The 26,242-nt window shown below is 38.3% G+C and overlaps 1 protein-coding gene across 3 annotated transcripts in view; it reads right to left on the bottom strand.

Annotated features, from left to right (window-relative positions):
- LOC128519738 (transcription factor HIVEP3) overlaps nucleotides 1-21,871 on the bottom strand; it is a 72,059-nt gene extending 50,188 nt beyond the window's left edge. For 2 of the 3 annotated variants that reach the window (XM_053493567.1, XM_053493566.1), the window contains exon 1: nucleotides 21,539-21,871. The gene's annotated coding sequence lies outside the window, so the exon portion shown is untranslated. Of the gene's footprint in view, nucleotides 1-15,398; nucleotides 15,585-21,538 lie in introns of those variants that run through there. The other variant, XM_053493568.1, reaches the window with a different exon arrangement.
- Between the last annotated feature and the right edge of the window lie 4,371 nt (nucleotides 21,872-26,242).

Genomic DNA, 26,242 nt, shown 5'->3' with positions numbered 1-26,242 from the left:
AGAGAGAAGCTAAAGAAAGCCTGTTTTTTTTCTCACTGAGACTTCATTAACACAGTAACTCAGACACATTACCATGCTCTTAATAGAAGAGATCATCCACCTTCTCCCAACTTACCAGGTTCCTAATACACTTTATCTCTCATTTACAGTTTAATTATTCCAGGAGAACAAACCTATGCACACTTGGACGTGAACTGCTCTTCAAACATCACCACAGTTGGCTCAGTTCACCTTTTTTTTATTACTTAAATTGTCCAATCAATAGAAAGAGGTCCCAGATAAGCACAAATAGAATAAATGTGAAACAACATTCACATTTAATGTACAACATTTATTTCTGTCCACCCCCTTGTGTGTGAAGCAAAATATAGTATATGTAGGGGCCGCGTCTGGCCTCTGAACACTTACAGTATGAGGTCTGACCAGTTTGTGGGCAACACTAGAGACCTAAATCATAAATCTGCACAAACGTATTTTTGTTTAAAAAGAAATAAAAATAAAACAGCCTGCAGGATCCAAGTACTCTTTGTGGTCAACAGAAGTTCCACAGGATGAGCTCATATGATGTGTTAACAATGCAGATCCAACTATAGCTATGGCTGCACCAAGATGAAGTGTGAGAGAAGCAGCGCAGCAGTGTGAGTGGGTGTTTGTTTGTCAGACTGTTTCCTTTCACAAAATCTTTAACTCAGACATAGTGTAATGTTATTAGATCCTGATCCCAAGTAAATTAGATCTTGTGTTAAGATGTGGATTTGTAAAAAAAAAAAAAAAAAAAAAGCTCACTAAGGGTTGAAAACATAGATGTAGTAGGAGTTACTGCTCTAGTCCTAAAGTTATGCCCCAGAGTCATGCTAAGCCTAATCAAATCAGCCCTTCTGTGGAAATGTCAGGGGGAAAACTTTGAATTCATGAGGTTTCAGTAAAAAGTTTATTTTAGCATAATTCTAAACATGACCTGCAATAAGACACCAATGAGAGATAAACACAGTACGTTACACACCAACGCCCCCAAAGGCCAACTTTCATTAATTAAAAGTCTTTACTGATTTCCACCAAACCCTGCTACAAGTTCGACTCTAAATAATTACATATGGCTAGTGTTAACTTCCTAGAACGCCTAGTTCATTTATTTCTTCTAATACGAATCATTAGCTAAGGAATTTATTCGGGCTGCAACAGCTAAATTAACAGATACTGTAATTGTGATTAATAGCAACAAATTTCATTACTGATTAGTCAATCTACAGTACTTTATGAATGAATGCACACTATATGTATGCAAGCACAATGTGACATCATTTCACACCACATGCAGTAAAGGCTTTTTAAACTATTAAACCCAATATTACAGATTTAAAAAGTAAGCGATGTTTTTTTTTTTAAACAAACAAAAATAGTTTTTATATGTATACACACACCAAGTCATAAGGCTGGTTCGAATGGAAGTTCCTAGGGTCCAATCGCAAAAAAGCCAACTTCCTGACAATTAAGACTTGTTTCCAAGTTTTTGGAAATTTACCATTCAAGTGTTTCAAATATGGAGCAAGTGGATAATGGCCTTTTTTTAATCTGACAGCTCAAAATGGGATAACTTAGAGCTTGAAATACACGTAACACCATCTACCAGTGACTGAGTGTGCGTGTGCGAATGTGTGTGTGTATGTGTGTGTGTGCATGACTGAGGGATTTGCACAGGGAGTTCCTGCGCTTCTATTTAAAAAAATATTTACTAAAAAATAAAAAATAAAATTATTAATTATTCTAATCATTGTTAGCAGTAGCTCTAACACTTTTACAGAAAATTAATTCATCAGCTGCTGATAAACACATTAGTACATTCTACTAATTCCAAAGTGTTCCAATATACTGAAACAGCAGGTTAATGGAGTGTGCCCAAGTGGCCACACTTCCTCTTACACACATTTTGCATGCTGCAATTTCTCACATGCTTGATCTGAGCAGTTAACAACCACGGAGTAAACCATAGAACATCGCGACTGGATTAATACTACTAAGTTTAGCTACTTATTAGATTAGCTCAAATACAGGCAACATTTCTGTCTTGTTTAAAGACTTATTGTAGATTTGCAACATTAAGCAATTCATGATTTTATGTAGAAGAATTTATTTTCAAACTATGTTTTGCTTTAAAGGAGTCTATTAGATATGGAAAACCCAAAGAGAAACCCAAAGCATTTCTATCGTACTCAGACATGTAGAACACGATACTCCTAATACCTTAATGCTGCTTCAGGCGAAAGAGTAAACCATTTTTCTGTAAATATTGAGAAAACTGAGGACTGCTTGGTTAGGAAACACTGCATACCTGGACACTCGCCCAACCTTATTTGGAAGGACCATACACACTGAACAAGGGCCAGGCTGTTTGCTGAGTCTACCACTGTATGTGTACGTGTGAGGAGGATACACGACTACATCTCCCACATAGGCACACACATACACACACACACACCCCTTTACCGTGTGTGTGAAACCCAGCAGAGCCTCTCTTTCAAGGACATTCATAAAAAATATAGGGCTTCCTGCAGTATACGTGAACAAATAGCATGACTGTGTTTATAACAGGGAGACCCACACTAGCACATACATCATAACATAGCCATACAGAATGTTCATTAACTAGTGTGGTTATACTACGTGGTCATGACTGTCACCTAAATGATTCTACTGTATAAACAATCCATGATAAATTATATTAAAGATGTATTCTGCTTATCAAACCTTTTTCCCTCCTAAGATTTTTACATAAAATAGACTAATAAACATACAATGCTTTTGGGACTGTAACTATATAAAAAAAAATACAATGTCACATTTTTATTTTGAAAGTCGTATGACTTGTGATACTGCATTAAACCAGAAATGTTGCCAAATTTATGTGATGTGCGTAAAAATCATGTGATTTACTTCCGATTTACATAATTTACTTACGTATATTGTTTTAACATTCAATCTGGCAAAATTCAATCTGAATACATTTTTAAAATGGTAAAAAAAATATAATCTTAGATTTTTTAATATGATAAGTACAAGAGTTTAGACAGGTTTCGATGCCGTGACTTCAAAAAAATCATCTTAAGCTTTCCTTTGTTCCTATCTCGATAAGACTAAATAAATAAAGGAATAGTATCCTGGACAAAGCAATCAGGAAGTAATCATGGGTGTTATGCTAGCCTGCCTTGTAAGGTTATTTATACTGTTTAATATAATTATGTTATGTTTTGTTATTTTTATTGACTGTTGCTTTTTTATTCATATTACCATGACTAATAATTGTAATAGCAAGGATAATGAGCTTGGTGTTTATGTGCGTGTCCAATTTTTTTTTTATTTATGTTATAGTTTCAGGTTTCAATCATAGCCTACCTTCCATGTGCATGGGGTTAGGAGTCCAGGACACCCATATCAACAACAAAATAATCCATGCCAGGAGTGTAAAACTGTAGCTCTGTACTCCTGCCAGTATTTTCTCCACCTCAGTCCTGGTACTCTTATGCAATTCAATATGAACACATATCCCTAAGAGAGGCGACATAAAATCTTTTTTGTACTTCTGCAAACTCAACGGTGTACCTTCATAAAACGGAACCTACTCAAGTCTAGAAAAACTCCTTAATGCATAATTAAAGACTTCTAAAATTATCTGCTCTTTGGATGACCTTACCCGGCAGCAGCAGGCACAAATGCATTTAAAAGATTTGTGAAACCTAGACATGGCAGTGACGAAACAACAGGATATGTAAAGCTGCAACTCTACATCGTTCTGTCTTGAATGTGTTGACAGAAGGTCTGTGTGGAACAAAGGCTTCAGACTGAACGGGTAGCCTGTAACACGAAGCACATCCTTCTCATTCTCTTTGGAATCACAGACTCATTCAGCATAAATGTACAGAATTATTGGCACCTACTATGAAAAGTGAGCGATTTATAATATAAAAATGGATAGAAAAGAAGAATTAACCTACAAACTGACAAACTGACTGTTTTTTCTTTTTGGTTTGTTGTGTTTTTTAAATACAAAGAATCATTTTTTTTCAGCATTCGTACAATTAATACTTTGTCATGCCTGCCCAGAGAATAGCAACACTGTAAGAGCACAGTAATGTAACCGGGTCAGACACAGATGTAGAAAATCCATTACTCCCTGCAAAACCATTTATACTCTTTTACACTCTTATGTTGAAGCATGTGGACCTCTTTAAGACCACAAGTTTACAGTAAGGTTCAATTCCAGAAACTGGGAAAATAATTTAAACACTAATACAGCATCGGTTTGGTGGTTATTAAACATTTTCAGTATTGATTCGGAAGTAGGTATGACTCAGCATCTTGCTCAAAACAGTGGCCATGTCTGAACTTTCTGGCAGAGGAAAACAGGTAAAACCAGGCATCGTCCCGACAGTCTCAAAGAATCAAATGATCCACCCCCATGTTTAAGAGCGAGTATCAGGTGATTTTCCTTGTATTTGGTCTCTCTTTTTTTTCTTTTCTTTTTTTTGCCATCCTACAATAGACATCCTACAGTGTGGATGACCAAAACGTTTAATTGTGGTCTACCCTCACCACTACACCTAATGCAAACTGTAGTGCTAATGATTCAGATTCTCCAAGAAAATTGTTCTCTTTTTGCAATGAATGAATGTGGGCTCTTCTTTCCTGCTTTCACCATCATCTTCTTTGTTTAAATGATAGTGTGCTAATGGGTTTCCAGTGTTCAATCAGGTGAAGCTTTATGCCCAATATTGATCGAATAAAATAAACATTTTAATCACACATTTAATACACCGCTTGTCCTGTACAGGGTCATGGTAGGTCGGAAGCCTTTCTTGGAGACTTAAGGCACAAGGCAGAATACCTGTATGAACTGTTCGAGGAAACTGGAGCACGCGATAGAAAGCTAAGCACCAAGCACGAGAAGAACATGCAAACCCCCTGAACAATGAACAGAATCTGGACTCAAATCCTCAATTCTGGATGTGTGATGACACAGTGCTACCCACTACACCACCATGCCACCTAACACATAATAATAAAAAAAAATATTGTGCTTAATGAAGGGTCCCGCTTTTATAAAATAATTTGGCCCGCAACGCACCACTGTATCTATTTTAACAACCGGCCCCGTCCCGCACCCGCGACCATTATATAGACATACTAGGCATTGTAATTCAAATGAAAACAGCCTTTATTTCAGCCTGAATGTGCTTGGAAACATCGTCCTGTAAACTGGCAACAACAGATGATTATGAATATGAACGATAAATCAGGTCATATTAATAACAAGATAATGATGCACATTTTAAACATTTACAAAGCAGAATAAGTAATCTAGGCTAAACAATTTTTTATTTTAGATTTGTATAGGGCAGGACTATACAGTTTACAGCCTACGCTAAATAACCACTGACATTTTTTTTTTCATTTATCACATGGAAATGTTCATTTAGCGTTTTAACGTTCGCTGTGCAAAAAAAGAATGCTAAGACATTTGATTTAGCAGCCTGACCTTTTTTTCTTTTAATGATGTAAAATGTCTCCCGCACCTCGTCTTCCATCTTCACTTTTATTTCTTTGTTTTTGTTGTGACTGGCAGCGGTAGCTGCTTGGCGCTTTCGTGACTTGTCACGTGACGTAACCTTATCAAAGAACTTGATATATGAAAATAGATATTTCAATATGAAAATAGATATTTCCAAATATTTAATATAGGCTATATGGAATTGCACGCAACATACATGGATTTTTTATTTTATTTTGTTTTAAATATCTGTTTGAATTAGTTTTGTTGACCTGCCCCAAACCGCCCGCAAATAAAGTGACAATTTCTTTACCCGCCCCATCCCGACCCACGGGTTACCCGTGGGGTCCGCCGGTTACCAGACGACCCGCGCATCACTATTGTGTATATATTATCCATAGTAAAAAAAAACCACAAACTTTACTAGCCTGGGTCCTTACTCTCTTGCTAACAACTTACTTGAAGAATTGATCTGAGTGCAAAAATAAGGGTTTCTCTTTATTTTAGATGATAATAATAAAGAAAAAGAAACAAGTGGAGGTCAGCATTGATTGTCAGCTGCCACAAAACATTGTGTAAACATTTATACAAACATAAAAAAACGTAAAAAAACATAGTAATGATTAATAGTAAAAGTAAGGGCAGTTACATACGCACACAATGTGATGAGTACTCACAGGATTGGGGCTAAACAACTATGTGGCCATAAGAAAGCCAATTGTTAGTGAGACTAATCAGAAAAAAAAAGGTTTCATTGTGCTAGGGGGCATAAAGCTTAGACTTCGGAGCAATGGGAATAGGTCATGTGGCCTGATGTGTTCAGATTTACCCTATTCTACAGCAATAAATAGTGACCCTCCTAGCATGCATAGCTTCAGTTGGTCAGGTTTAGACTCAATAACGTTATTTGGCAATAAAATGAAGTAAGCTGATGACCTTAATGTACAGAATGACCAGGTTATCAAATCAATGGAGTTTTCCCTTCATGATGGCACAGGCATACTTTAAGGCACAAATTGTAAAAGAGTGGTTCTGGGCACATGAGGAATCATTTCCACACTGGTCACCACACTGTGTGCTGTAATTAAAGCTAAAGGGGACTAATAAAATCTTAAGCCTCGTTTACACTGCAGGTCTCGATGCCCATTTCTGATTTGTTGTCTATATCTGATTTTTTTTGACCGTCTGTTTACACGTTCTTTCAACTATAACCCATATTAGGGCTGTGCAATTATTCGAATTTCGATTTAGATTTTTCGGGTCTCAACAATCACAAAAATGGTGCATTTGAAAAAAACGATTATTCACTTCACAAGTTATTTTGACCTGCGTTCTGACGCGCGCGCGCATCCACACTTTCGCCTTTCCAGAAGCCCAAACTCTCTCACTCTATACTGTCAGCGAAGAAGTTGCGTATGTGGTATCTGATCGCATTTAAAAATCAGCGCGAGTAAAGATGGCAGGAAAAGTAAAAAAAAAAAAAGAAAAGAGCAGCCACAGAAGTCTTTGGTCAACAAAAGAGGTAGAAGCAATTCTGTTGTTTGGGAACAGTTTGGTTGTGTCGGCACCTGGTAACACCACAATATTTTTAACCATTTAAAATTTAAACACAGACCGACATATGACCAACTAATAAAAAAACAGAAAGAACGATGAACAACCCCCACAACACCCTCCGCAACACAGTCATCCATTAAAGACACGCTCTTCAGTGGAACTCAGTGGCACAAAAAAAATAACAGATGCCGTTGCATACTTTTTAGCCAAAGACATGTGCCCTATTAGCACGGTTGAGAACGAAGGATTCAACGAAATGATAAATATTCTGGACAAGCGTTATGCTCTCGACACTATTAATAATAATTTATTATTTATAATTTATTTATTATTTTATTTAATATTTATATTTTATTTATTACTTGTTTCCAAAAGATTGTGGAAGTGCACTACATTGTTGATCTTGTTTGCCTTTATCTGTTTTATCTGTCTTGATCTGTTTTAAGGAGAATTTACTGTTCTGTTCAATAAATGCAACATATTTCCAAAGTAAATAAGTAATCGTGTAAAATAATCGTGATTTCAATCATGACCAAAATAATTGTGATATTGATTGTGATTATGATTTTTTCCATAATCAAGCAGCCCTAACCCATATCCGATTGAAGTTTTTACACTTACCATACTATCTGAAACATTGCACATACTTAAAGAGAGTTTCTTGCGTTACACACTAGCCAAGATGGACGAAAGCGAAATATGCTTGATGCTAGCTTTGCGATATATGCAAAGTTTACGAACCGTCACCATGATTTTGAAACGGAGGAGGAGGGGAAAAACACCATAATTGCAGCCTGTGCATATGCTTTATTCACCAAATACTGATTTCTTAATAGAAATTAGCCTAAATAAGCATTAACCGATCTGTCTGTTTACACAAAAGTCACATTAGCACATATCTGATTTATTTCCACATATGAAGGAGGCCTGAAACCGATCTCAAAATATTTGAATGCATGCATGTTTTTTTCCTGTTTACATGGACATAGAACATATCCGATATAAGTCACATATGAGCAAAAAATTGGAATTGGGTCACATTTAACTGACAGTGTAAACGTAGCTCACAGGCCATGGATAAAAAAAAGTGTGTTAACTAGTAAACTTCAGCAGAGTTTAAAACAAAGTGAATCAAATTTACAGTACCAAGGTTACTGCAGAACAGATTGTTTCTTATCAAAACATATCCATAATGGTTGTTTTTAGGGCTCAAAACCAAATACACTGTGAGGTTTTTCACACAGAAACCCAGGCCAAGTTTAAGGCATGCAGCAGGTCTGATGGTGGTACCGAGAGCTGTGCCATGACAGTTGGCAACTGCTGGACAGTGTTGGTGTGTGATATGTTGGACGGAGTGGGTGTGTGTGATCTCTTCCTGGGTTTGGCAGCGCTCTTACTGCTGGCAGCAAGGCAGACAGCTGCAGAGAGCATGGACTCGAAGAACACATGGTTATGTAAGCACTGACAGCAGCTCTGATTCAGTCACTTCACTGACAGGATGAGACTGGGAAGAACGAGGTTCCAGACCAGACTGATAAGCTTTTTGCAAATACTCATATTCAACTACTGTACTCTCGAGATATCCATGGCTATAGATACAGGATTAACCACTTATTTTAAAGGTAAAAGTTTTTTAAGCTACACTGTGTGATTTATTTTTTTTAGTTACTGATTTTTTACAGGATTGTTTTGTTTTTAAGAAGCCACAGATTCAGTAGACTCGGTAGAAATGTGTTTGTTAAGTAAGAATAGGCAAAATTTACTGTCGTTAAAAGCTCCACTTTTCTACAAAGGTTTCCATTAGTTTTGGAGCATGCTTTATCCACTCAGCCACAAAAGCATGAGTCAGTTCGGGTACAAGTGTCAGGTGAGGAAACCTGGGGTCAGGTGGCATTCTCGGTTATTATTTCAAGGTTCTGTGCAGGCCACTCATGTTTTTCCACATCATCCTTCACAAAGTGTGTCTTTGGGGACCTCACTCTGTGCACAAGGGCACGGTCATGTTGGACATGACAGTGTTTGAGTCAAGGTAAGCTACAGCTTAAACATACAACGGAACCTATATAACGGAATATATAGTGTTTGAGTTCATCTATCTATTCTGAAATTAAGATTGCTGTTGCAAAGGATAATTATGGTTTGAAAGGGTCTGTCTATCGACTTTTCATTGGGCACATCACTCACTCCTCGTTTATACCACTTTATACTGTATACAGGGTCAAGGGGGGCCTGGAGCCTATCCCTGGAAAATTGGGGCATGAACCAGAGTGCCAATTCATTGCGGGGCAGACACACACACACACACACAGACACACACACATACTCATTCACACACTATGGGCAATTTGGGAATGCAATTACCCAAATCTGCATGTCTGCATGGAAGACACTGGAGTACCCAGAGGAAACCCACCGAGCAGACCAGAGAAACAAAAAAAACAAAAAAACAAGTGGAGGGCAATGTTGATTGTCAGCTGCCACAAAAAAAATCAGTGCATAGGAAAAGCTGAATTGCACTGCCAGAACTGTTTGAATAAAAACTAAGTGTGAAGTGTGCATTGTGGGAATCAACCCACACCCTAGAGGTGCAAGGTGACAGTGCTAACCACTAAGCCACCACGCTGCCAGTTTAAGAAATATATATATATATATATATATATATATATATATATATATATATATATATATATCCAGACAAAACACAGACACAGCACTCAACACCAACCAACAGTCACAACCCTGCTCATTATGGCTACTCTGCCACAGCATCTGGACAAAATAACATAGGGATACCCAAAGCCTTTACCCAAACATCTAACACCACTATGGAGGCGAGGAATTCTGTTAGGAGTGCTGCCTCCTGCTGCTTAAGCTTCTCACAGCTGGAGGAATTTCTAACTAAAACCTCTTTCTCCCCCTGAGCATATATCTCTTCGACTGTATGTGCAGGCTCTGGGATATCTCAACAATTTCATCAAAACACTACTGAGACAACTGAGCACCCAAACATTAAGACAAGAAAAGAGCATGAATGTGAAAACACATAGACTCACCCAAAGAAGGAAGTTAAGGTTATAAGTAAAGGAAGAAGGGAGACAGATGGTACAAAAAATATAGAAGATTTAAAATTTGCTTGTGTGTGTTTGTTTAAGTGTATGTGTGTGCATGTACGTGTCGGTGAGAGAGGGGAAGCAATGAACCAGATGGAGTGTCTGTCTCCGAAGCTGTCTGAACAGCTGAGTCACAAAGGCTCAAGATCTAACGTTCCACCAAGCACTTAAACAAGCAAAATAAATAAATAAATAAATAATATAAAAAAAGAACTTGACACCAAACAGTTTTTTATTTATGCCTTTGTATTTCTTTACATTGTATATGTGACCTATTTATATCAGGATGAGGATATGAGACTACTATGCACTTCTGTATGTTGCTCTTAATAATACAATTGATACAATTGAAAACATAAAAGATAAATAAATAAATAAATAAATAAATCCTAGAGTTCCTCAAAATGACACACGAGTAATTGTAGGTGTGTTCATATCCAGCATTCCTATGCAAAATGGCAAAGTGTAACACCCTAAGGTATTTTACTACGCTAGAGTCAAAGGAGAGTGAATATAAAATGTGTGTTTATATATATATATATATATATTATATATATATATATATATATATATATATATATATAAATATTACAAACACACAAACATATACACTGTAAATATAAACACACACATAACTCAATTTAATATAACACAAATCTTCGTCCAGCCATAGAAACCTCAAAAACAAGTCTTGCTATAAATGCATTTTTTTGTCCGGCGACTGGTCACTGTGGACAGTGCCATGTGCTCCTAGTAGCATACTTGTGGTTTTCATGGTGGTGATACATTGCAGTGTTGCGAAAGTGAGCGGAACGCATTGTAAACAGTTATTCGGGCAGTCATAATGGCTAAAAGCACAAAAGTTCATCTGCGTCTCGTTCTTATCCCAGGGCAAAATTACCAACACAGCTGAACTGTTGCAAATCTTCAAATACTTACAAGTCTGCATTGCTTAAATTTCACGCAGATGTTTATCGTTTACCGCGTCAGCGCTACTCTAGGCTATTTACAGTAGATCCACAGTCACAGGCTGATCAGATGAGTTTGCTTCTAGGGACAGGGAAATGCTATCTTCATCTGCAGAAGTATCCAGCGCTCCCCTGGGTCCAGGCCAAATAATGTTTAACAAGACCGCACAGCATTCGCCCAGACTCCTGACCTAAATTACACACAGTCAGCAGCACGGCGCTCCAGGAAAAACCTGCAAACTACTGCTAGTGTCCGACACTTGGGTAACAAAAGATATATAACACAATTAACGAGAACAGGAGACACAAAAAGCGCTTTATCCGTGGACAAAAACGATGACAACAAAAGCTACAAGAAGAAACTTTGCTGAGGTGCTCTTTTCAGTTAGAAATGACAAAAGTATACCCACTTGGGCCAGTGAAATGTTCCTACTGTAAACAAAAAGTCTTAAGGTCTATACAGTCACAGATCTTTCCTTAAGCTAAAATCTATTGCCTGTATTTCGATGTATCTTTTTTTAATCACATGGACAGTCGGTGGGTGTGTTGAAATGTTATGATAATATTATGAAAACGCAGTGATTCTCCAAGCTAGATGCTAAACACCATGCTAAGCACTAATCTTAACTTCAAGGTCGAGTTTCTTAGACGCATCATATTTCTTGTTATGTCAACAGCGGAATATTCAAGAGTCAAAAGAGACTAAGTGAGCAAGTTATGTGTGTGTGTGTGTGTGTGTGTGGTTGCGGTTGTGGGGGGGTTATATTTATAGTTCAGGATGCAGGTGCCGAATTATCAATTAATTATTTTTAAAAAACAGGAGCAATAACTAATTCAAGTCAATTCAATTTAATTTGTATAGCGCTTTTAACAATCAACATTGTCGCAAAGCAGCTTTACACACTCAAAAGAATTATTTAAGTTCATCTACAACATTACTTCATCTACAGCACGGCTAGTCGGGGTCACTCACATTCTGACCAACTGAAAGTGTATCGAGTAAAAAGTCTCACTTTAGAAAGATCTGAATGTTCATGGTGTCATCAGTCAGTTAATCATGTTGCAGCATTCCAGCACATTAAATTATCTAGATGCAGGTCAAGAGCCTGAGTTAATATTCACACATCCTACATCAAAATGGTAAAATGTGACTGTCAGCTGCTGATATCCAACAGGCTGCTTTGAGTGTTTCAGAAACTGCTGATTGTCTGGGTTTTTATGCTGGAGAGAAATTATGACAGAATGACTCGAGTGGTTTGAGCAAACAGGAAAGCTATGGTTGTTCCAGTAATCATCCTTTGCAATAGTGGTGAGAAGAAAAGAATCTCCACATGGACATGTTAAAACGTTGAAGTGGGTGTCTATAATAGGCAGTTGTAAGTGGGCCCATTATACCAACATGTCCAAAACATGTTTAACCAAGATGTTCAATAAGAAGAAATAATCAGTTAATTATTAATAATCAAGGACGCACAGACAGACATGCGTCTGTTGGTTCAAGTTTTAAAAGAGTTCAAGCGACACAATCCAGCATTTCCCATACACATACCGCCATAATAATACAAATTTTTCATAATGTAATCATTTAAAATGGGTAAAATCTTGTTAAATTAGCATTTAGCAGAAGAACTTTTATTCTTAGATGTTCATTTTATCAAATTTTTTACATCTGAGCAACTGCGTGTTAAGGGCCTTGCTTAAGAGCCCAACAGTGGTAACTTGTTTATGAGGGCAAACAATCAGTTTACAGCAAGGGTTTTTACAACAAGAGCGGTCAGTTTTGTGTCTCAGCTCTCTGTAAAAATTAAAAGATTTTGAGCAGGTGACTGTTCACAAAAGGAATCGCAGAGACCAGTCTCTTTAAATACAGTACGTTATTAACGAGCATGCAAGGAGCCTGGTACATCAGGATAGCTAAACTAACATTAGATTACATTAGGGGTCTCGAGGTTACCACTACTTGCAAAACAAGCCTGTTGGTTAATACATTTTCAATTGATTTAATTCTTGACAATTAACCCACTAAGATAAGTTTAAGATCAGGAAAAAAAGAAAAAAATCACCTGATCTGAGGATTTTGACCATGAAAGGTTCAGGTTTAAAATTTGGTGTCAACAACATAAAATACAAAATCCACTACTTCAGGCTGGTGGTGGTTGTCAAATGCTGTAAGGAAATATATATTTTAACTCCATGATCGTTCCTGATTTTTATTTCTTTCTACATAGTAAAGGAATGCTGAAGGCACCCAAAAATGCATTAATCTCCTTTGAACAGTTAATGGTGGGATGTGTCTACCGTTTAGCCGATCTGCATGTCTTTAGACTAATGAAGATTGTGCTTTCTTCTGTCCAGCGTACACAGTTACACTACAAAAACAGCCAAGGGATGGTCCAATGTGTGTGTTTAAGCATGCGTGAACAATACAAAGAAATGCAAAAAGTGGACAGTTCAGTTTGCATGGCATTGCAAGGAAATACTTATCATCATCATGACGTAAAGAGAATTTGTGGCCACTTTTATTTACTAGTTTACTTCGATCATTTTTATAAACAAATGCAATAATTTAAAACTGCAAGAAGTGTGTAATCATTAGTATCACTTTGTATGATGTTCATGCATGTTTAATTCACTTGTAGACTTTAATGCTTTACAGCTGAGTGGTTTTAGATTTTGCCCATAGGTTTGGTGCTCCTGCATGAAATGTTGTCATTCATCATTTGTTTTTTGTTTTTTTAGTTTGTGCCCTCAATCCACCTACACTATATCCAAAAGTATGTGAACACCTGTGCATCGTGAAGCCACAAAGTTAGAGCACACAGTTGTCTCGAATGTCTTTTTACGTTGTATTATTACACCGGATTATTAATTACTCATTTCCGTGCACTGGAACTAAGGGGCCCAAACATGACAATGATCCTGTGCACAAACTCTAACACATGGACTGCCAAGGTTGGAGTAGAAGCTTCTGAGTTGACCTGAAGTAAGCTCTGACCTTAACCCCACTTAAGAATGAACTGGAACACTGTGCACCAGGCACAATTCCTGTCCATCATCCTGCCTGTGCTCACTAATGGTCCTGTGAAAATATTCTTGTGGAAATTGAATTGGAAAATTCTCACAGCCTTATTTTAAAATCTAGTCGAAAGCTTTTATAAAATAGTGAAGACTATTATGGCAGAAAAAGGGCAACTTTGTTATAGGATGTTCATCAAGCATATATAAGTAGGATGGTGAGGTGTTCACATACTTTTGGCCATAACATACATGCATGTTTTTGAGAAGTAGAAGGAAACCAGGGAACCTGTAGTAATCCAGGGCAGACACAAGGAGTACATGTGAAATGCCAAGACAGTGACAAAAGTAACCAAGGCTCGGACATGAACCAGGGACCGAGAGCTCTGTGAAAGCAATACACACAGCACCACAGTGTCATTATAGCAGCCTGAGTTCTTCTGACCAGAGACCAGACCCACATCTGCCAGGTGAAATGACAATAAATAATCATTCAGAGTTAGTGCACACAGCATTGTACTAAGCTGAATATTTGCATGTTTTGACAGTGAACTAATACTAAAGTCACCAATCAATAAATGATACAGAGTCCTAAAGAATAATCTAGTAGCGGCTCTGATGTTGGAATGCCGAGCTGCATTGTTATAGCTAATGATTAACTGATTGCTGCGATCACAGACACATAGTTGATTGTCAGACGCGTAGCACTTGCAGAAGCAAGTGAATATTTAGAGGTAAAAGACTCTGATCAAGAATAACTGTATCGATGGCATAACAACAAAGAGGGATATTATTTATGCCATCATGCACGCAATATCATAAACATACTTTTTCACTGTAGCAGAAAAGAATGTGTTCTCAATCAGAATATTAACACCAAAAAGGTGAGAGACTGACGATAAAAGAGACTCATAACAACCGACTCCAGTTCATACGCCAGGTTTTTACAAACAAGCACAATCATATTTTAACAGCGTCAGAGCTGCTTTATCCTAAATCATAGTCAGGTGAGACAATCATTAATGTTTGCTTCTAAATAAAATAATAAAATTTTAATACAAATAAGCTGAAGCTGTATAATGTAAGAATTATAATAGACATGTGCAAGCCAGTGTTAAATGGAAAGCAGAGCTCTGGCAGAGTGTCCGTGGCCAGTGAGTGGGTATAATGTGAGCGAGAGACAGTTCTTACACAGCAGACACATACCAATGAATCAAAGCAGGAGTTGGCAGCCATGTAACATCTTCACGCATGGTAGGTTAAGCCGGGCAAACAGGGACGAACGGTCGACTGATGGATGCTAAGGCTGGTCAGCAACACGACTTCAGACACTCGCCCTTGTCTCACTCGTCCACACTTTTCCTCTTAACAGCTCATGCCATGCTCAGCCTGCTGATATATTACAAGGCTTTAAACAAGAGATTAATAAGTGAAATGAGAAGTGAACAGTGCTGACCCTTAAGTGATTACCTGGCCAAAATACCTGCATGGTTAGAGATACATTGTGTTTTTATGTGTGGTATTTAAAGCCCTTCACCTTGTTTGCAGTGTGCTAAGTGTGGTGAAATGTGCTGGCACCTAGAAAGAACAGACTGAACAAAAGGTTAGAGAGAAAATGTTTGAACATGTTGAACAATAATAATAATAATAATAATAATAATAATAATATTGTACAAGCTATACCATGGTTTTAGACTCAGGGAATTCAAATAAAATTTGTGAACAACATAAAAATGCAACTAACATTACAGAATGCCGACAACAATGACCTTTTCATGTGTAACCATTGGCGACTTGTGGCTATGCATTAGACAAGTCATGATGTGTTTCATATTGGTGCTTCATATTTCCACATTTGACTAGCACCATGGACTCTACACAGAGAAGACCCATCTGTTTTGAATTTGACACAGAGGATAAACAGTTCTCTGTCCAATAGTCTTTCATCATCCTGTTTTCGTCTCTAATCCATGTTGTCTTGATCAGAGCATATAAAAACAAATCTATTTACGTTGGCGAAAATGTTTCTGTAGCATTATGGATGTTTTCTTAGCTAAATAATTTACAGAAACGCATGTTATTGGCCACAACCAACTTAAGCACCTGCTACAGAATCCATTGTTTTTGACAAAATACAGTCTACTGAAAAACATCTTTTCCCATTTATTTTAGAGCTTGCACCCACCATTTACATTTAGGCATTTAGCAGACACTCTTATCCAGAGCGACTTACATTTTATCTCATTACACATCTGAGCAGATGAGGGTTAAGGGCCTTGCTCAAGGGCCCACCAGTGGCAACTTGGTGGTTGTGGGGTTTGAACCTGGGATCTTCCAAACCGTAGTCCAATGCCTTAACCACTGAGCTACCCCTGTCCCCACCAGTTGACAAATCACTCTATTTGGCTGCCTCACTAATACTATACCAATGCCACTGCTAACACCTTAGTGCATTAAAAGCAATGACCTCAAGCAGTGGTTCCCAATCCTGGTCCTGGAGAACCCACTGACCTGCACATTTTAATGTTTTTTTTAGCTCCCAGCACACATAATTTATCTGGTCAGCTAATTGACAGCCTTTTCTAAAGAGCAGTAAGTGTGGTATAGCAGGAAAAATACTAAGGGTAAAAAAATAAATAATACTTTTCTAAATAGCAGTGAGTGTGGTATAGCAGGAAAAATACTAATACTGAAGGGTCGACCCTCCAGGACCAGAGATGGGACTTACTGTTCTAGAGGATCAGCTGAAATTGAAGCTGATCAGCAGTTAAGAGTCATTTTTTAGGATCACATTTAGTGTTTTTAAGTACAGTTGACAGGACTGGGATTTTTCTAGCTTTAACAGATGAAATATGATGTAAAAAAAAAAATAATTCCCAAATAATCCCACTTCCTGCGTTATGATTGTCTCATCTATAATTGTTAGATCCTCAAAGACGAGCCAATCCTAGAGCATAAAAGATGGGGCTTAACATGCTGCACGTGTTTGGCGCAGTTAAGCATCATAGTGTGTCGATTCCTTCCAGTAATCATGGAGTAGCACTTTTAGTTTCTCTTTTTTTAAACCTGATGCGGTTCGAAGCTGAACGTCTTTAGGCTATGAATAATTTTACACTAAGAGTGAGTAGCAAAACTGATTATTTAAAGAGGATAAAACACCATCCTAACATTGATAGCTAGCAATAGATGGAACAAAATCACAGCTGCAAAGGACTAAGTAGATCCTTAGAAGGATCTTTTTCCCCCATCTGCATTTTCTCCCCAATCTGCACATGTTTCTGGAAGTTTATTCTTGTTTGACATTTCAGATTCCCAGACACTTGCATATTACAAACTAATGACAGCCATCTACTGGTGTCCTTCTAACTAATGTACAACAGTTAAATATATATTTTTTTATATTACAAACATTTTATTGCTATAAAATGCCTTTTTCATGCCAATAACTGATATTATATTATGCTATAATGTCAGCTGGTGACATCCTGTCACTGCAGTACCTTTGATTCTGATAGTGACACATTGGCCATACAACACCATTGAACATGGGTGCTAATGCAATAGCCTGGACACGTTTAATCTATTCTACAAACATATAAAAATATATACTGTATGGTGCAAAGCACATTCCTGACACGGCTCATTTGCTTGTAATGACCCCAACAAAAGTTCAACATCACTGACTTAAAAGCTAAAAGTCAGAAGTGCACGCATTTTGAGTTGAAATAACCAAGGAGAATGAAAGCAAAAAGGCAAATGTGGCCATTATTTTCACTTACTAACAGGCAAAAAGAATATCTAATCATGTATAACTAATTCTAACAAAGCATAAAAGCATTTGTTTTGTGGCTTATAACTTTGCAAATACGTTGTAGTATGCGTAACTTCGCATAAATATAAAAATTCTTTTGTAATTGCTTTTTTATGAAAGTTTTTACAAACAAATCTGTTCATATCCAGCTTCAAAAATGTTATGAAATGTTCTTATGTTTATATTTACTCATTAAATATATTAATTTTACAACACTTTTATTCAAAGTGGCATACTGTACAAATAAGGCCGAATCCAATTCAAGCATAGAGCACACACACACACACACACACACACACACACACACACACAAAGGTACTGCAATCCCCTATTGACCACCCTAACATCATTGTAGGAACAAAAAGAGAAACCTGCAGCTAAACAGTAATAAAATATTACTTCTGAAGCAATCAGTCAAATGATCTTACAAGCCAGAGTGCCAAGTAACACTCATAATCACATGCAACAAGGGTTATTTATCTCTACCAGATAACACCTAATGCCAGATAACAATAGATACATAGTGAACACACCTACATAGGCATACACTGCCAGTCATGTTTGACTTTCAACAACCTCAAGCACACCTCTAAACTGTACAAGATATTTGAAAAGAAAAGAGACGAAGCTATGTGTAATAGAACAACCGGCTGAGTTACCAGACCTTAACCCACCTGTGGTGCTGTGAGAGGTGTGTTATTGAAAGGTGAAAATCTTCTCCAGCAACTCCTGGTAAGACTAAAAGGTAAGAGTTTTTTTGGTTGGTTTGTTCGTATGCTTTTATAAACATAATTTAACTGTCAAAATAAATACTCATACAAGGGGATTGGAAGTCACTAAAGTCAAGTCAACTTGTAATGAAATTTCTGGTAAATAAAGTAAAACTTTTGAATAGTGCAATTGACATTTACAGAAGACTTCAAGCATAGTACAGTGAGGAGACTGCGGTAAAATATTTGAATAGTGCAAAAGTTTTACAGAAGGCTATACATCCATGAACAACAATGCTAGCCAAGGTAGCTGTGAGCCCCTGCAGTATTTCCTCTGAATATTCAGTGAGTAGAATGCCTGAAAATCAACAAATAACTTGTGAGAAACATGCAGAAGAGATGTATTATCTGTGGGAACTGTACACGCAATCATTCACCAACACCACTTGTACAGTACAGTAACTTGGCTGAGAGTTATTCCCATAACCCTGTACAGTCCTGACCAAGAGATTTCCATATTTTGGCCATTAAAGGAGTTCCTGGGAGGCCAGCGTTTCAGACGTGAAGCAGGCAATTTGATCATGGCTCGGCGTACTGAGGAAACTTATTTGATGGTATCCAAGCAAAAGTGAAATTCTGGGATAACTTTATTAGTGTAGCAGGAAATTATAAAGAGAAATAAAATTATTATTTACTCTCATAACTGTGTACTGTTATTCTGCACGATCAGTCCCAGTTTGACGTGAACATCCTCAAATGATTATTATCGATTTTTTTTTTTGTAAAGTTCTGACCAAAACTAAGTTAAAACCTTTTATGAAAACCATTAGTAAATTTTAGGGTGTGCCCTAAACATCTGTCAGGGAGTCTATATGTGCATACCCAGGTTTTTTTTTTTCTCCTCATAAAAAAAGAAGTATTAGAAAAACACACCGACATTCATTTTTATGTTGACAACATTTTCATTCACATGCCCCAATTTGCATTTTAAAGCATAATGGCATATTAGCATTCATAATGTGGCTGATTCAGCCAATGTGTACAGTGCTAGTTCTAGAAAACCCAAGTGTAGTGAGTAATTATTTAAAAAAAAAGCAGTGGTGCAACATCTTGCTTAATAAAGCAAGCAGTGCTCATTAGAATTCCTGTGACCTTAACAGATGTCTCAAAATGTCTGGCATAATAGTAATTCTATTTGAATGTATTGTGGCTCGCCTGTCAGGGTAAATGGCAGCATCATAGCTTGACTTTATTGCCACAGGTTAAATTCACTGAAATCATTTGTTTCTTAGAATTCACGTAGCATGCTTAGAGTGATTATTAATAAACTCTTGAGGTGACCATGGAAACCCGCCAAATAAAACAAACCCAGAAAGCAGATGAAATTACAGCAAAGAAAATAATACTCTGCGTACTCTGTAACAGAAAAAAACTAGATTAACTTGATCAAATTTCTAAAGGCTGATGCGTTGAAAAGTAGGCTATAAAACATCGGTCCAACCTGACTGGAAAACGCAGCTGGTTCTGTTTCCGTACACAATTCTTTTCCAATCTTAACAAGATTTTTGCTTATAATTTTTTTTTTTTTGCACTGTTATGCTAAAGCAATCTTGAGCACTCTCCCCCTGTCTGAGCCGCATAACGCATTATAATGAGTCTTACTGACAGAGTGAGCTGTCTGGAAATGAAAAAGGAACCCCGTTGTACAGTACTATGCCTGTTTCTTTACTTGCCTTGGATGGACATAAAGACGTTCAGCATGGTGAGATAAAAGGAGACGTGCTGGGTGAATAGTACCAAGGTCAAGAAATCCTCACCTGAATGACAGGCGCTCTGTAAACTCGCCCCAAAAATGATTGACACTGAATAAGTATTGTACAGGGCGATGAACGAAAGCGATCTGCCCCGGTGACTGGCAGGTTACACCTTAGTTATGTTAATGTACATTTAAGCATCACAAATAATAGATGGTCCTAAATTATAAATCGGTTTTCTTGGCATCCGCAGGAGAGAGAAAAAAAAACTGTGGTGCAGTAATGTGGTCTGAAGAGAAAAACAGGTTGCTTTGCTCGGGCAGTGTGGTTCATCATTCGAGGAACTGCAGTTTGACTAAATAAAGAATGCATAAACTTCATTAAATATTTGTAGACAGTAGTGGACAATTAACCTGCAAGCTGGACGACTAGGAGAGTGGTAAGATGTTATGTTATGTTATGTTATGTTATGTTATGTTATGTTATGTTATGGCATGGCAGCATTGCTGTTAAATAAACACTCAGAGTGTCACTCTGCCTGGCACTTCCAACGTGCAGGTCACTTGCAAGAAGATCAACAGTGTTTTGTAACGCCTGTAGTTCTGTCTCCACTTCACTGGATAGCAAGAAGGAGATACATGTATTGTTTTGTTTTGTTTTCCCTTAATGCACTCCGAGGCAAAACTGGAAGTAGAGTTTTCTTTCACTAGCTTGCTCCACTCCTACATTTCTCGCGTCTGATTTGGAGATTGCAGACAAACGAGTCATTCGTTGGCGTGTTGCAAAAGAGCCAGCTGGCTTACAGGAAGTCCATTTTCACGCTCGCGAGGCAACCCTTACGAAAACTAATGGTACATTCCATGTTTTAAGAGCTGGCTTTCTGTTTTCCTTTGACAGCCAGTCTGCGTTGTTTACGCAAACGTTCTGTCAATACTAAACACCGCATCTATAAGTGTACACCAGGTCATTACTATCCGCCGGTGTTAAGCTATAAAAAGCTGTCCTTGCTGCCAAGGCTGAGCGTCTTAAAGCAAATGACAGAGCGAAGAAGATAAACGCGTCCCGACTTACCTGTCCCTGCTGTCCTCACTGCCGCGCGCGTTTACTCCGTCGCGAAGCCGAGTCCAGGGTCCGCATCCCTGTCACACGACGCGTGGAGTAACGCTACTTCTGCTTCTCGCTCTCTCGTCTGCTCCGTCTTTCCCCTCCTCCTTGTCAAACGGGAAGCGCAATCCCGATACTCAGCCGCGCGGCGCGGCGCAGCGCAGCACTCACACACTCATTCGCTCGCTCACGCGCAAGGCACGCAAAACAAGTTCGCGCCGCGCCGTACCTCCCGCACGAGACGCCCCGAGGGCCACGCCCCCTCCTGCCTTCCGCCACTGGACGCTCTTAAAAGGTTTACGTTCGTTAATAATTATGAGACAGCATCAGCATACGGCGCTCATTGGCTCAAAGAGTCCCTCCGTTTGCTTTTCCCCCCTCGTTTCCCCTTCGCTTGAGGCCGCTGTCAGGTGACGTCATGGAACATTCCAAAAATTCCAGATTGCAGCATTCTTCACTGGAAGATCTTCAACACGTCGCAGTGTACAGGAACCATAGATTCCATCAGCATGCTTGGATGCACATGAATGAAACATTTCCTTCCGAGCCTCCTTTGGGAACCTCGGTTCAGGGCTGCTGCTCCACAGGTTAAAGTCTAGGATGAAAGATGAAACCATCTACTTATGCACAAGTCAAGGTTCCATGTGCACAATATCGGATTTGTTCATGGGTTCAAAATGAATAGCCACATAATGACACGGTCATTTGTGTTTTACAGCAGTCATACTTTGAGTGGGGTCTGTGAAGCATGCCCTGGGGATCTATGATTGTTTCATTTAATTACAGTAGTGGAAATCACACTCCAACATGATCAGACCTGTTATTTTTATTATCACCTCACAGCTCCAGGGTGTCCGGTTCAGTTCTCTGGTTACTGTCTGTGTGAAGTTGAGCATGTTGAGCATGTTCCCTTTCTTTTCATGTGGGTTTCCCTTTAGGTTATCTAGTTTGTAACCTCTTTGTCGTCTAGTATGTCGTTTATGTGTGTGTCTGTGCTCTAACATGGACTGCTGTCTCAGTGTTTGTGGGCTTGGTTCTGGAGCCACCACCACCCTTTTTAATGGTAAAGGAATTACTGCACACTGTAAACACGAATAAGTTGGCAAAACTTTAAAAAAAAATTGAGGTAATCAGTTACAGTTACAAGTAATGATGTATCCAGTTTTAAGTAAATGGAACTATGAGTTTTTGAGTTTGTTATACTCATTCATATTAATCGTTTTTTACTTGCATTATTAATTAGCATAAATCATACTATTTAATAGCAATTATCTTTTTTTTTTAGTTGTTGCAATCAAATAAGTTGTTGTTGGTCTTTCGGCTGCTCCCAGCAATGGGTCACCACAGCAGACGATCCAGTCCACACACAAGCTTGGCACAGGTTTTACACCAGATGCCCTACCTGACACCACAACCTTCCTATTTTATCTGGGCTTGGGACAGACACTTCACCCAGTTGCTGGGAATCAAACCCAGGCCTTTCGCATGGCAGGCGAAACACCTACCACTGAGCCCCCAGTGCCCTATTGCCCTGATAATGTCATACACAAAATCTCTAGTCTGAAAGATTTTAAGTTGGTGGAACTTTATGGTGACAGTTACTGTTACTTAAGTACTTAAAATATCAAATTTGTTCAGCTAACTTGAAAAGTGTCATTTCTTCAAACTCAAAAATACCCAAAAGTTCTAAATACTCATCAAGGTCTATTAATTTAAACTAATTGTAATTATTTAAGTTAACAGTACAATCAATATGTCAAAACAGTCAATATGGTTAATTACTTTGAGCATTAGGGTTTACAGTGCATGCAGAAATGCACAAATGAATTATATTTGCTATCTCATGAATTATATTTGATTTCTCAAGGCGGCACATCGGCACTGTGGTCTCACACATCCAGAGGTGAGGGTTTGATTTCCGCCTTAGTTCTGTGTGAGTGGAAGTTGTATGTTTTTCCTGTGCTTTGTGGGTTTCCTATGCTTTAGTTTCCTCCCAGAGTCCAAAGACATGTGGGTCAGGCTAATTCATTCATTCATCTTCTATAGGGTTTATCGTGTGCAGGGTCGTGGGGGGGCCTGCAGCCTATTTCTGGAGACTTTAGGCAGAAGGTGGGGTAGACCCTGGACAGGGTGCCACTTAATTGCAAGAAACACACAATTTGTGTGAACAATTTGAGAGCAGCAATTAATTATTATTATATATAAATTAGCTCCCAAATTGCCCATAGTGTGTATGAGTGGGTGAGTGTGTGGTGTGTGTATACTGCATGTGCCCTGAAATGGATTGGCACCTAATTCATGGTACGCCCTGCCTTGTGCCCAAAGTTTTCCTGTGGAAGGCTCCAGGCTTCCTGTGACCCTGTACAGGATAAGCAGTATAGAACATGAATGAATGAATTATTTTATCACCAGTTCTTTGATATTTGTTCAATCCAAAACCTTAAACCACAATAGCTACAACATATCTACATCAATCAATATCTACAATATCTATAATACCTATAAATGTCAAAATTGACCTAAAGTCTGATGTCTATGGCAAGTTCAGGAAATGCTCAAAAGCTTGAAATAAATAGCCAAAAGTATATTGCATATATTTAAGCAATGTTAATGAAATAAAGCTGTACTCAGAGAGGCAATTTATTTCATAGTTAAAAGTTTTAGAACATATGCTTTGAACTTTTGCATAAATTAAAAAAGGATATTAAACTTGTCAATGTGATTTAAGGTCAAAGTTCAGGTGTCAGTTGGCTTGCAAGAGCTTTTCCATGTCGCCTGTAGTGATACGTACTTGGTGCTAATGGTGAGAAAAAAGACTGCAACTGGAAATGATTTGTACCGCAATCACTTACCATCAAGTCTATTAGATAAAAAGCTTTATCTTTTTTGAGTAAGAAATGACAATGCTATTTTCGGAGATTTTCTCTTGTGTCAGGGAAGAGCCTGCTGCTAAAGTCAGCACATTTTCTTTCATTCCCTTACGCACTCTTACTCCCCGGTGCCGTTTAGCTTCCTCAGTTTGAGATACTGCTATTTAATGCAACTCTAAGTGATAGATGGAACCACATGAGAGCTATTGTAAAACATGCCTTTTGTTTCATTTAACCCTGTATATGAATCAGTAATAAGTGGGTGATTTGGATGAGACGATGATCTGGGCTGGTTGGGTCATGCCTCATTTTCATCAAAATGCTCCATTTAATATGACAATAATGTTGACGAAGCATCTCTTAAAGAATCAGTTGTGTGAAGCAAACCATTCATTTTTAGTGATTTATGTAAACTATAATAGTTTAAAGAGACCGGTGCTATCTGTTAAGGTTATGAATGTTTTGTTGCCTTGAAATTTTCGTATTATGGCAACACTTTTTAGATCTATGAATGGATAGTGATGATGAATCAGTATTTTATATAGCCTACTGTTCAGTTTTATGAAAATAGATGTTAGCAGCATGGAAGTTCAGTGTATTTCCTTTAAGGTTAAAAGACATAAAATGAACAACTCTCAAAACAGGTTGAAGCAGCGAATTAATTACCTGTCATCTAAAGCCTAAAGGCAAGCCAGTTCTACTGGGCCAACTGGTTGGGTGTCTTGTCATTTCAGGAGGTCAGATTTGTCTCTTCTGCTCGCAAATTATGCAGCATGGAGACTGTCAGTTTACTTTGGCAGCATTGTACAGACACGACTGTTTCCTCTTTCTCTCTTGCTCTCCCATGGTCTGTTTGAGATGGAATTACTCACGCCCACACTCCCACTGTTTGGCATGGAGTTACTCACTCTGATTCGAACACTCTCCAGAGACCCCTCTCCTCTCCACATATAACCCACTGTGAGACATCGTCCTGCTTAAATTGGTAGATGTAATAAAGTACACCAGTATAGCATAGTCCATGATATACAGTGTTTATAAACAGGCTCTGGAGTTCTGTTTTGTCATTTTGTCAGTGACATCATAACGGTACTTATGACACGTGTCGCACTCAAGTAGTATAACTGTAAACGCTAAGAGTTACTGGCTCATTTCAGCAAATTCAATGGAATATTCAAACATTATTATTGTAAGCTGCATCAATTTCATTTTTTATGGTGCTGAGATCATTTGGCTAGAGGGCAAGCTTGCGTATAACTCAATCCTCATTGCTCACAGAGCAGAACGCAATCACTGCATATTCATTGTCGGGAAATATATGTAAATGTGCAGACTTTATAGTGGGAAAAAAAGGTGGGGAAGCAGTCGATAAAAAGTCTCTGGTCGTATATCATTTGGCACTCCGAGTTGAAAACGAGGTGACAGGCTTCTGGAGCTCCTGCAGCGCACAGCAAAGTTCACCTGGCACTCAGGTGATGAGTCACAGCTCTCCGGGCTCTGGCCTTGTCATCGGATGCCAGCACTGCTCAGACTCCCTGCAGAGAATGAGGGGGCGGCGTGTCTATCGTCATGGCAGCCACGGCGCGAGGCTGACTCACACATGGTGCTGCATGGAGGGTAAAGTGTGTAGGGGGGAGAAGGGGATGTTGTCTAAAATAGCTGCTCTGTTAGGTTCATTCTCATCTGCACTAAAGTGTGTGTGTGCAGCACAGGAACTCTTTGTACTCTGCAGGTAGTTATATTCTGTTTTGAAGGTTTGAAGGCATCAGTGTTGATGTTTTATGTTCATATCTACCATGTT

This window comes from Clarias gariepinus, chromosome 4, assembly GCF_024256425.1.
Source record: "Clarias gariepinus isolate MV-2021 ecotype Netherlands chromosome 4, CGAR_prim_01v2, whole genome shotgun sequence".
Taxonomy (NCBI): Eukaryota; Metazoa; Chordata; class Actinopteri; order Siluriformes; family Clariidae; genus Clarias; species Clarias gariepinus.
The sequence above is the reverse complement of the archived record's forward strand: the minus strand, read 5'-3'. Positions and strand labels throughout refer to the sequence as shown.